Source organism: Megachile rotundata, chromosome 11 (assembly GCF_050947335.1).
Source record: "Megachile rotundata isolate GNS110a chromosome 11, iyMegRotu1, whole genome shotgun sequence".
NCBI lineage: Eukaryota > Metazoa > Arthropoda > Insecta > Hymenoptera > Megachilidae > Megachile > Megachile rotundata.
Window position 1 is genome coordinate 12,831,702 of NC_134993.1, and position 12,831 is coordinate 12,844,532.

Consider the following 12,831-nt stretch of genomic DNA (forward strand, 5'->3'; position numbering starts at 1 on the left):
AGAGTAACGTATAGAAATTTCATTGAGAACAGAACTCGATAGGGGAGCAACACCGTTCATTTTATCGTGTTTTATCGCGGTCGTCGAGATTACGTTTCCAAAGCTTCAGATGGCCCATTTTTGGCCATTCGATTACTTATCTACTATCGATCTGCCCTTTATCGCCTGATAGCCACATCTCCCGATAACGATCAATTTTTCACTCCTGCCTCAGCTATTGAAGGTGTATCCAAACATTCTCCATCATTCAAACATTCTTTACTCATCTCACAATCATCAAGGTTGTAAGTTTTCTTAATTGTGTAATTGATTTGTCAGATAGGTAGAAGATGTGTTTAGGTATCTGAGGTTTGATGATGTATTTAGGGTTGCAGAGGAATTTAGAGATGCAGAGGTTTAAGGATGAAGGTATATTCAAACATTCTTCACTCATCTTACAACCATCAAGGTTACTTTTTTTAAGGAGGGCAGTACCTTTAGAATCTTAAAAAATTACAAAATTGTTTTTCTATAAAATGTTAGTGAAACATCTTAAAAATATTGTCTGAAAATTTTCAAGCGAAATACGAAGCCCTTTTGAAGTCATGGCCGACTAGCGCCGCGGGTATACACGCGTTCAGTGCGGAGGACTGAAACTTTAAACGCGTTTTTCTCAAAACTACGTTCTTAAAATTGCCGTGACTGATAACTCAAAAACTAGTTTATCGATCGCGCTCAAATTTTCTCCACATATCCATGACAATACTATCTAACATATGAACCTAAATGTATGAAATAAATTGAACATTAAAGTCCTTTTTATTGCAAACATTGCAAAAATTTTCAATAAAATTCAAAGTTTTTCTTTAAACGCGCCATTTCTTCGATTTTACATATTTTGCACGTTTCTGAGGTTCATCTACTAACTGTGAATGTTAGTTTTCGAAACGTTGTCTGCAAACTTGCTGAAACCAGTATATCTTCCGCTGGAACCCACGCCGATTCGCGAGACGCGCCGAAACACTTCCAGAAAGGATTGTCATAATTCCGGCATTTTGAAATATTTTACAAAACAGAAAATATTCTGTAATAGGCAATAGTTATAATAAATTATAGGTGAAATTTCGAAAATGCAAAACAAAGGTGTCCTATACAAAAAAATTCACAAATGTCAGCTTATTTTCATCTGTCTAAAGGTATTGCTCCCCTCAACCTGTAATGGATTTGTCAGATGAGTAGATGTGTTTAGGTATCCGAGGTTTCATGTAGAGGTTTAATGATGTTAGGGTTGTAGGTATATAAAAATAAATGAATTTGTAGATGCAGAGGTTTGAGAATGTAGGTTTTAATCTTGCATGTATAGAGAAATGTAGCGATTCAATGATGTATGTATTTAGTCTTGCAGATTCATAGAAATATATGAACAGGATGTAGATTTGACGTCTTTAACAGCACAACCCTCTCCAACTTACATAAGTTTCAATGGATAATGACGCAGATAATTTCCTTTTCCAATCTAACATCGTAGCCACCGCAATTACTTCCATTCTACGCACAAAGAAAGGATCTTCCCAGAGGTCACTCCGGACGGCAATACCCAAAGAATGTTTTCGAATTCGATGGCCATTCTTTAGGATTTATATTGTTTCGGGAATAATTCGTTGCGTAAAGACGAGTGCGAATGAAGTTGGCCAGCCGAAATCAGTGAAGTCTGAAAACATAGGTCTGTCAGGTACAGCTGCATCTAACCCTCGCGTTTAAAGTTGCGTAAACGCACGTGGAAATTCTGACTCCTACAAGATCTTTTATTTGAGGTACCCTTCAGGTACACCTTAATCCATCTGCTACCTTATCAGGTAGCTACGTATTAACCTTGACTTCTTGACATCGATCGAACGAAGACCAACGTCGATAACAGGTTCTTTTCATCCGATCGCCACCAAACTCCATACAGCAAATCTACACTATCCCTAGAATGCACCCCAGAAATTTCATTCGAAAATCCCCAAAATTGCGACCCACAGATTAGATACAAACGCACAAGCGTCGACTGCGTCGCTCCTGAAAGGACATTTCGTAAAAATCTTGAGAAACGTTCAAAGATTCGAAAGGATCGATAAGGATCGATATTAGGAGCAGAAAGCAGCAACGTGGTAAGCGTATAACGGAGCGGGACAGAATGATGGATGAAAGCGAAGGACACGTACGTGATCCCGTGGCAAAGCCTGTGGCACGTGAACCGGGCATGCCGCTTCGCATATTTTAGGGGATCAGACATTCCTGGCTCGCGCTATCGCGAATTTCTACCCCCTTTATGACATCCGCCACGATTCTGACCAATCTGCCCTACCTCATTTACCGAATAACACCGTCCCTTACGAGGCTACGGTTCCATTTGGTACTGGGTCGTTCGCCAATTACGATTTTCGCACCTCGATGCGAGAGACGGGTGCGAGGAGGAGAGGGTGCTTATGTGGGAATTTAGAGATTTGGGGAGTTGGGAAGGTGGAGATTTGGAAGTTGGGGAGTTGGGGATTTGGGGAGATGGAAATTTGGAGATTTGGAGATTTGGGGTTTTGAGAAGATGGAAATTTAGGGAGTTGGAGATTTAGGAGGGGGTTGGAGTTTTGGGAGGTTGGGGAGTTGGGGAGTTGGGGATTTGAGGAATTGGGGATTTGAGGAGTTGGGGATTTGAGGAATTGGGGATTTGAGGAATTGGGGATTTGAGGAGTTGGGGACTTGAGGAGTTGGGGATTTGAGGAATTGGGGATTTGAGGAATTAGGGATTTGAGGAGTTGGGGGTTTGAGGAGATGGAAATTTGGAGATTTGGGGTTTTGGGGAGTTGGGGATTTGAGGAATTGGGGATTTGAGGAGTTGGGGTTTGAGGAATTGGGGATTTGAAGAGTTGGGGGTTTGAGGAGATGGAAATTTTGAGATTTGGGGTTTTGGGGAGTTGGGGATTTGAGGAATTGGGGATTTGAGGAGTTGGGATTTGAGGAATTGGGGATTTGAAGAGTTGGGGATTTGGGGAGATGGAAATTTGGAGATTTGGGGTTTTGGGGAGTTGGGGATTTGAGGAGTTGGGGATTTGAGGAATCGGGGATTTGAAGAGTTGGGGATTTGGGGAGATGGAAATTTGGAGATTTGGGGATTTGGGGAAATGGAAATTTGGAGATTTGGAGTTTTGAGGAATTGGGGATTTGAGAAGGTGGAGATTTAGAAAGTTGGAAATTTAGAAAGGGGTTGGAGATTTGGGGAGTTGGGGATTTGAGGAGATGGAAATTTGGAGACTTGGAGATTTAGGGATTTGGAGTTTTGAGGAGTTGGGGATTTGCGAAGGTGGAGATTTAGGGAGTTGGAGATTCAGGAAGGCATGGAGACTTGGATATTTAGGAATTTTGAGAGTTGGAGATCTAAGGAGTTGGAAGTTTGAGAGAGTTGGAGATTTGAGAAGTTGAGGATTGTAGTTTTTGGGGATTTAGGTAGTTGGAAATTTAAGAAGGCGTGGAAACTTGGATATTTAGGAATTTTGAGAGTTGGAGATCTAAGGAGTTGAAAGTTTGAGAGAGTTGGAGATTAAAGAAGTTGAAGATTGTAGTTTTTAGGGATTTAGGAAGTTGGAGGTTTGCAAAGTTGACCTGAAGGAGATGTATACATTACGACTTGATAATTTGAAGATTTAAGATCTTATTATTTTTGAAATCTAAATACTCGAGAATTCGGGGATGTAAGAACTGGAAGACTAGAAAACTTGAACATTTATACATTACTTTAATATAACTTGAAAATTTCGTAACATATAAGATATTTTATAAATAATATTCTCAAACTTAGAAATCGTTCAATTCCCCTATCTACCACCTACAAACCCTAAATATATCAAAATGATAGAACGCCCGACTACCCCAATGATACATCTACCTCTTCCTATATTTGTATCTACATTATCACTCTGAAATATACTCCTATCCACCTCGCTATTTATAATGCACACGTGCACTACACATTTCAGTCTTTACAAAGAATTTTTCAATATTACGCAACGTGCAAATATCCCAAAGCCGTACATCCTCCTCCACATATATTTATTTAAATATATATTTACATTTCCACTCTGAAACTTGCGCTCGCCATAATTATATAGTACCGCACGCTTCGTGTATGTATACAAACATGTTTTAGGCAGTGCAATTAATTTCGTCCAGTAGATATACCGAAAATTGACCGCGCGAACAATTAGAATCGGAGGAACGGCTTTGTCCGTTAATGATAGCCGAAGGTATTTCGAATTAGCTGTCCACCGTTCGCAACGTGTTTCATCCATCTCGTACAAATTTACCTCTTCACACTATAATTGCGAATATATCCGATCCTCCTTTTCTACTAAGTCCCGTTGCAATTGTGGTTTCATCAAAACTTTATAATCAATGCAAGTATTTAGGGATTTTTCTATTAAAACAATCTAGGGACTTTCTGTTCTATGGACTGATTTCTGATTTTTCTATTTGTGGATCTGAGGATATCGAAATCTAGGGATAGTCTGGTTTATGGACTGGTGGATCTAGGGATATTAGCTGGGGGATATAGGAACGAGGAGACAGTCATATAGAGATCTAGGGATATTGGCTGGAGGATCTAGGGATATGAGGAGCCAGTTATGTAGGGATCTAGGGATATTAGGACCAGTCATATAGGGATTTAGGGATATTAGCTGGGGGATCTAGGGACGAGGAGACAGTCATATAGAGATCTAGGAATATTGGCTGGAGGATCTAGGGATATGAGGAGCCAGTTATGTAGGGATCTAGGGATATTAGGACCAGTCATATAGGGATTTAGGAATATTAGCTGGGGGATCTAGGGACGAGGAGACAGTCATATAGAGATCTAGGAATATTGGCTGGAGGATCTAGGGATATTAGGAGCCAGTTATGTAGGGATCTAGGGATATTAGGACCCAGTCATATAGGGATCTAGGGATATTTTAATATAGAGATGTAATAATCTAGGGATATAATGACCTGATGTCATAAGAATCTAGTAAAATAAAAATCTACTGTTACAAGGATCTAGTAATATAAAGATCTAGTGACACAGTCATTCAAGAATATAATGATCTAACCTTGCAAGCATCTGGAAATGTCAAAATCTAGGGATACAGTGACCTGATGCCATAAGAATCTAGTTACATAAAAATCTAGTGACACAGTCATTCAAGAATAGAATGATCTAACCTTGCAAGCATCTGGAAATATCAAAATCTAGGGATACAGTGACCTAATGCCATAAGAATCTAGTTACATAAAGATCTAGTGACGCAGTCATTCAAGAATAGAATGATCTAACCTTGCAAGCATCTGGAAATATCAAAATCTAGGGATATAGTGACCTAATGCCATAAGAATCTAGTAACATAAAAATCTACTGTTACAAGGATCTAGTAACATAAAGATCCAAGTATTTGATACCCTAACAATTTTTTATCTGAATATCCCTATATCTAGGGAATTTGGGTCACTTGTAATAAATATTATTATTTATCATAATTAATAAATTATTATATCATTAATATTTTAATAATATTATAATATTAATATTAATTATTATAATATTATTTATTATAATCATAATAATTATTATAATATTAATAATACAATAATTTACTAATTATAATAAATTAATATCAATCAATTACAATAAATTAATTAAATTATAATAAATTAATATCAATCAATTATAGTAAATTAATTAAATTATAATAAATTAATATCAATCAATTATAATATTATTACATAATTTAATATTTAATATTACTACTTAACAACATATAAAATACCTAACTACTTAACAAACACCTGAAAGCCTCTGAAACGTCTAAAATTTCTAAAATTCGATTCGAAATTTGTAAAATTAGAAAACTCGTCGAAACATTTCCTCTCCGTTCAGGGAAAACTCCTTGATTATCCTTAGCTCCATCCTAACGGAGGCCGGCGATCGGATTAATCGATTAATCGTCGGAATCCCGTGGGACGACGATTCGGAAAGCAGTAATCCTCCGCATCGAAATATCGCGGAGGAGACGCGTGTTCGTCGGCAGAGAGTAGTCGACGGGGTGGTGGGTTTCCACCACCGGTAGCTGCCTTTCCACCACCAACTACCCGGCCCTGTCTCCGATATAAAGTGGTCGCGTGCTTGCAAGCTCAGTCATTCCAACGTCGAAGCATCCTTGCAACCGTTCACGATAAACATCTACGATCGTCCCCTGGGATACCGATTACGACGCTGCTCGATCTACAGGTACTTTATTCTATAACGATACTTTTATTCTCTTCGAATGTTTAAACGTTTCTCTTCGCGTTGGACGAAATCCCAGGGGGAAGAATTCTTTTTGACGGTGTTTTTTCGGATTCTTTGCGAAGTTGTTGGCTCTTTAGATTTTTTGAGATTTTCTTGTTTTACGGATTTTTTGAGATTTTCTTGTTTTATGGATTTTTTAAGATTTTCTTGTTTTACGGATTTTTTGAGATTTTCTTGTTTTACGGATTTTTTGAGATTTTGTAGTTTTGTGGAGTCTTTGAGATTTTGTAGTTTTGCGGAGTCTTTGAGATTTTGTAGTTTTGCGGATTTTTTGAGATTTTGTAGTTTTGCGGAGTCTGAGATTTTGTAGTTTTGCGGAGTCTTGTGAAGTACCTGTTGAACGAAGGGTTGTGGTCCTTCGTTTTGTAGACAAATTCAGATGAATTTATTTCCCTGTATGGTTCTAGTACTCGAGAGATATTCAACAGATTTTTATTTTGACGATGGAGTTTGAGTGATGAAGAATTCTGTCAAGTATTAGAATTTTTACAAGTTTTAGAATTTTATCCAGTTTTAGGATTTTATCAAGTTTTAGAATCTTGACAAATATTAAATAATTGTCTCGAGTATTAGAATTTTCACAAGTATTAGAATTTTCTCAAGTATTAGAATTTTCTCAAGTATCATTTTCACAAGTATTAAATAATTTTCTCAAGTATTAGAATTTTCACAAGTATCAAATAATTTTGTCAAGTATTAAAATTTTCACAAGTATTAGAATCTTCTCAAGTATCATAATTTTCTCAAGTATTAGAATTACCTCAAGTTTTAGAATTTTCTCAAGTATCAAATTAGTTTGTCAAGTATTACAATTTTCACAAGTACAGTCAGTGTAAAAAGTATTCGTACAGTAATTAATTTCAACAAAAATGTTGTGAAACGTCATTTATTAACAAAATTTGAACAAATAAAAAATACATACACAATCTTATATATAATACATAGACATCTAAGAATATGTATGTATTTTTTATTTGTTCAAATTTTGTTAATAAATGACGTTTCACAACATTTTTGTTGAAATTGATTACTGTACGAATACTTTTTACACTGACTGTATCAGAATCTTTTTGAGTATCATAATTTTCTCAAGTATTAGAATTCTGTCAAGTTTTAGAATTTTCCCAAATATCAAATAATTTTATCAAGTATTGAAATTTTCACTGAAAATTGAAAGTATTAGAATCTTCTCCAGTATCATAATTTTCTCAAGTATTAGAATTTTGTCAAGTTTTAGAATTTTCCCAAATATCAAATAATTTTGTCAAGTATTGAAATTTTCACTGAAAATTGAAAGTATTAGAATCTTCTCCAGTATCATAATTTTCTCAAGTATTAGAATCTTGTCAAGTTTTAGAATTTTCCCAAGTATCAAATAATTTTCTCAAGTATTATAATTATTTTCAGATATTAATTTCCTTCATCCCCAAATGAAAACGCAAATATTTAAATATTTTTATTATTGTATATATTTTATTATTTTTATATGAATATTTTATTTTATTTGTTTTTTGCATCATTCACAATTGTATTATATTGATCAAGACTCCTTTTCGCTCGTTGAAGTGCTTTCCACCCCTCAAACCCTTGTTACCTACTCACCTTTCACTTTTGACAACTGTCCCATGTGTTTTGGCCCATTCTAAGAAAATTTGATTCTCTGACAAGAAGTCGTATCTGTCTTAGTTTGCCTTGTACATTTATACATGTTTGCATATATTATTACATATATTACGTAAGGGATGAAGATTCATATTTTGTCACTTACATTGCAATTTTCAGTATTCATCATTTAAACTTTGCCTAAGCTCAACATACAAACACGCACTAAAATCAAAATTTGTCAATAAAATAAGCTTCATTCAGTAAACATGAAATCACAGAAAATGAATTCCTAGTCAACCTATTTGCTGACCGAACAACCCTATTTGTCAGATCCGAATCACGATATTAAAACAGACAAATAAACTTGAAATGTTATATCAATCCGGTTGACCATGCAAATTATAGGGCTAGATCTCCAAATGGCATGAAAAATTCGAGTAAAATTGACGAGGTGAGTGCGACTCGTGCGCAGGGTGCTCCGTCAAGGTACAAATGCGTGTGGCGGATGTAAAACGCGGCGCAGGAAATTTCCGAAATGACCTTCTCTTTCAAATTATTAACTATTACTTCGCGATCTTTCGACAGATTATTCGATTTATCGCTTCGAAATTGTGTAGAGCAGGTTTTTCAAGCCGGCTTATGCCCCAGTGTTTCTATAGGCATCCCGAGACGCGTGTACTCCTTTCTTCCCAGCTTCTTTCGATTTCTTAGGAGGTTCTAGGATATTCTTATTAATTATTCGATCTTCTACTCAACGCGTTACTTCTTATTAATTCTTACTGTTCGGTAACTTCTGATTTTTACCGTGCACCGATTTCTCGGCTGCCGAACTAATCACTGCATCGGACAAAGAATGTTGAAACGTCGATTCGATATTATGCGACTGTGCGGATTATAACCGAGCAAACTTGAGGTATTGAAAATTTCGGTGTATTAAAAATAAGTGGGACTTGTCAGCGTGACGCACCGGTGCGTCACATGTGGAGATAACACGGAGTTAATCTCAGCTATAGTATTAAAAGAAAGTTGACATGAATTCTTTATATTAGAAAAAAATTGGCAAAATAATTGCAACTTGAGTGCGTCAAGATTGCGTCATGAGTTCATTACTGCTATATTACGTTTACGTCATGAGTGCGTCAAGGGTGCGTCATGAGTACATTACTGCTATATTACGTTCACGTCATGAGTGCGTCAAGTGTGCGTCATGAGTACATTACTGCTATATTACGTTTACATCATGAGTACGTCAAGGGTGCGTCATGAGTACATTACTGCTATATTACATTTATGTCACGAGTGCGTCAAGGTTGCGTCATGAGTACATTACTGCTATATTACATTTACGTCACGAGTGCGTCAAGGTTGCGTCATGAGTTCATTACTGCTATATTACGTTTGCATCACGAGTGCGTCAAGGGTGCGTCACATGCGGAGATGACACAAAGTTAATCTCAGCTACGGTATTAAAAGAAAGTTGAAATTTTATGTCAATTTGGTATGCATTAAAAATAAGCGTTGTCAGCGTGACGCATCGGTGCGTCACATGTAGATACAAGTTAGGGAGCTGATCTCATCTACAGTATTAAACGAAAGTCGAAATGTCATGTCAATCTGATATTACAACGTTGAAAATTCATCCTAGCGTCACGAATCAGAATAGCAGAAACTTCAGAATTTCCACAGAATTCTCGTTTTTCTCTGACCCGATAAAAGTTTGAGCATAAAGGTGAATTTTGTCGGGGTTGAAAATGAACCTCCGCGCGAATGTATGACCGCGTAACGCTGTAGTAATTATACTCCCTTTCGATTCTCCTTTGAGGAACAGCTTCAAAAGGATGAAACTGTATGATCAAAATTTTACTGTCATACAAATTATGTTATTTTTTTTGTACCGAGTTAATTCTTCCATTGCTGTGTGAACTTTCTAACTACTTTACTTTCAGATACCTTTGCTTTGTAGTCTTTTAATTTTATCTTTAACTGATTTGTTCTCATGAAGGTAACAGTGAAACTGTTATACTAATTATTTAATTGGCTTGCCTTTATAGAAATTGTAGAAAAGTTTCACTGTTGTATAAATTGTTTAATTTGTTCCTGTATAAATTTTATGGGTGCTTCACTATTGTACAAATTATTTAATTTGTTCTTATATAAATTATATGCTTCACAATTGTACAAATTATTTAATTTATTCCTGTATGAATTATATGGGTATTTCACTATTGTACAAATTGTATAATTGTCTCACTATTGTACAAACTATATAATTGTCTCATTGCTATACAAACTATATATAAAATTGTCTCATTGTCATACAAATTGTATAATTGTCTCACAGTCACAAAAATTGCATAACTACCTTACTATCATACAAACAACAGTTTCACTGCTACAAAAATTGTGCAACTTTCATTTTCATGCAAATAACAATTTCATTTTTATTCAAATTTCGTAAAAATTTCATCTTTATGCAAATTTCATAACAGTTTTTATTCAAATCTCCTAACAATTTCACCATTACACAAATTGTGTAACTGTTCCCCCATAAATTTTCTGATATCTTCATTCTAGAAATTGTTTAACGGCATTCGTTCAAATTGCACGAATCATTTGAAACAAAATGTTGTACTTTCGCGCCTCATTAATATTCGGACAGCACACTTTGTACGAGCTAGGAATACTTGGAAGCTGTTTGAACCGCGGGATAGGTTTGTTTTGTATGCAATCGTCCGGAACATAACTCCACTTCGGTATAAGTTTGAATTTCGAAGCGTAAACAACTGAAATTTAACGTGCAGCGAGATGGAAAGAAGAGGAGTTTTGATAAGAGAAATTTGTAATTTATCGTGGGAAAAGGTTATCGAGGAATAACGGTTATTAATAACGGGGAAAGTCGTTGCAAGATTCAAAGAACATCGAAATGCAATCTTGAATGATCAAGAAAAGTCAGCTGGGAAAGTAATAAAAATCCACAATGCAATGCAAAAGAAAATATATCCGCAATTGTCTTTGTACATCAGTATGATAAATCATCCTTACAAGAACTAACATTTGACCTACCTGCAGCACATTTGTAATGCACATATATAAAGAGGATTTATAATCAACAACTCTCTTACCCTAACATTTAACCTAACATGTACATTAACGTGTATGTGACGTACTTCTGAGGATCGTCGAGCCGCCATTTTACTTCCGCGCGACTCATAATGGAGATGCTACGCGACACGTGAACAAGAGATAAGTAGATACGGACTACACAGATGTCGGTTGAGACCCAAAAGAAGCCTACCCCGTTACATTTCGGCAGATAATGACAACTGCAGTAGTTCGCGCTATCGAGACTGCCTGTCGTCGCCTAATTCGAGCCGATACCGAAAATACGTGCGAGTCTAGACGTTTCTCTTCTGACCAATCGGGTCCGAACCTGGATCCGCCACGTTCCTGGCTCGACTACGGCATGTACCGTGGACGACCCTGTTCCTGGCGCGTGGGGGCCAGGTTTAAGGGACGCACCGTAGAACAGTCCCGAGCGACGTTCCGACGTGGCTACTCGAAACGTTTGCTGTCTTCTTTCGCTCGATCGTGCCTGCACCGCCGAAAATACGCGCGATTTTTCTATTCCGAGCAATTTCTCTTCTAAACACCTCTTGACGCGCCGACTCGTGGCATCGGTACGTCAACATAGCGCGCGAAGGCAACATACGGTCGAACACGAGCAATAGAATTGAAATACGAGCAAGTAAATGGAATATTGTTGAACGCTGCCGTTTTTCAAATACAATCGGAATTATCGTTCCGTCGACGGCGGAGAGGCTGTCTGTCAAATCGTGCTGTCGATTTGACCGAAATCGTCCATCTACGTGTCCAGCTATAAGCGACCGTCGCACGACTGGGCTTATTTCGACATTGATCAGAATAGATGGTCGATCAATCACGTTCGAGGAGGTCGATCCCGTTATTTTTCCCCTCGTTCGTGTGATTTAACAGGCTGCGTTTCAATCGCAGCGACGTTGGATAAGCTTAGGGCGGGAACGTGATCCTCTATGTTTGAGCGGGTCTTTGGTTTAGCCTACGCTTTCCTTACAAATTTCTGGCTTCCGCAAATTGTGTAACTCGGAAATTGTATTCGTGGGAACAATTGTTCGCTGGGGATGAATGGCGAGGGGAGAGAAAAAGTTGTTTGCTTTGAGGTGTGACATTGTAATTATTCAATCTTCTATTTTTGTATCTTCACAAATAAATTCCAAAAATTCCTAAATACTTAAATAATGACATCCACATATATCCACATATTTACATGTACATATCCTAAACACTCAAATCTCTAAATTCCCAAAATCCCTAAAATCCTTAAGTCCCAAATATGAACTGAAATTTCCAAATCCCCAAAGTCCCAAACTCTCAAACCCCAAATCCCTATATAAATATATAAATTCCCAAACCCTCAAATAACCAAGTCCCTAATTTCCCAAATCCCTAAACCCTCAAACAATCAAGTCCCTCATTTCCCAAATCCCTAACCCCAAACTTCTGACAAAATCTCTCCGACAAACATAAGCGGTTTCCCATCGGTTTTAACCCCTCGATTCCGTAAGCATATATTTAATCGCAGTTGCAAACAGCAGCATTTCTCGCTGCATTTTCGTCGATATCCGATGGAAATAACAATGCGCTGTCGCGAAGGATTAAACGCTTGTCCATGCACGCTTGATGCAAGATCGAAAGCTAAAAAGCGATTCAAATACGGAAATCGAATATAGTTTGTCGGTTGAATGAGTGCTGATGAACAACCGCCGCTTCAAAATGCGTCTATCAAACGAATCAACCGAGATAATGTCGAATAAAATTTTGTTAATGAAGCTTTCGTCGAATCCAACCGCGTT

General features: G+C 37.1%; 1 protein-coding gene across 4 annotated transcripts in view; it reads left to right on the forward strand.

Annotated features, from left to right (window-relative positions):
- The window catches only part of LOC100875215 (prohormone-1), a 117,826-nt gene that overhangs the window by 90,051 nt on the left and 14,944 nt on the right, over window positions 1–12,831 (forward strand). For 2 of the 4 annotated variants that reach the window (XM_012298559.2, XM_076537630.1), the window contains exon 1: window positions 6,119–6,277. The exons of the other annotated variants lie outside the window; for them this stretch is intronic. The gene's annotated coding sequence lies outside the window, so the exon portion shown is untranslated. Of the gene's footprint in view, window positions 1–6,118; window positions 6,278–12,831 lie in introns of those variants that run through there. 4 annotated transcript variants of the gene reach the window in all.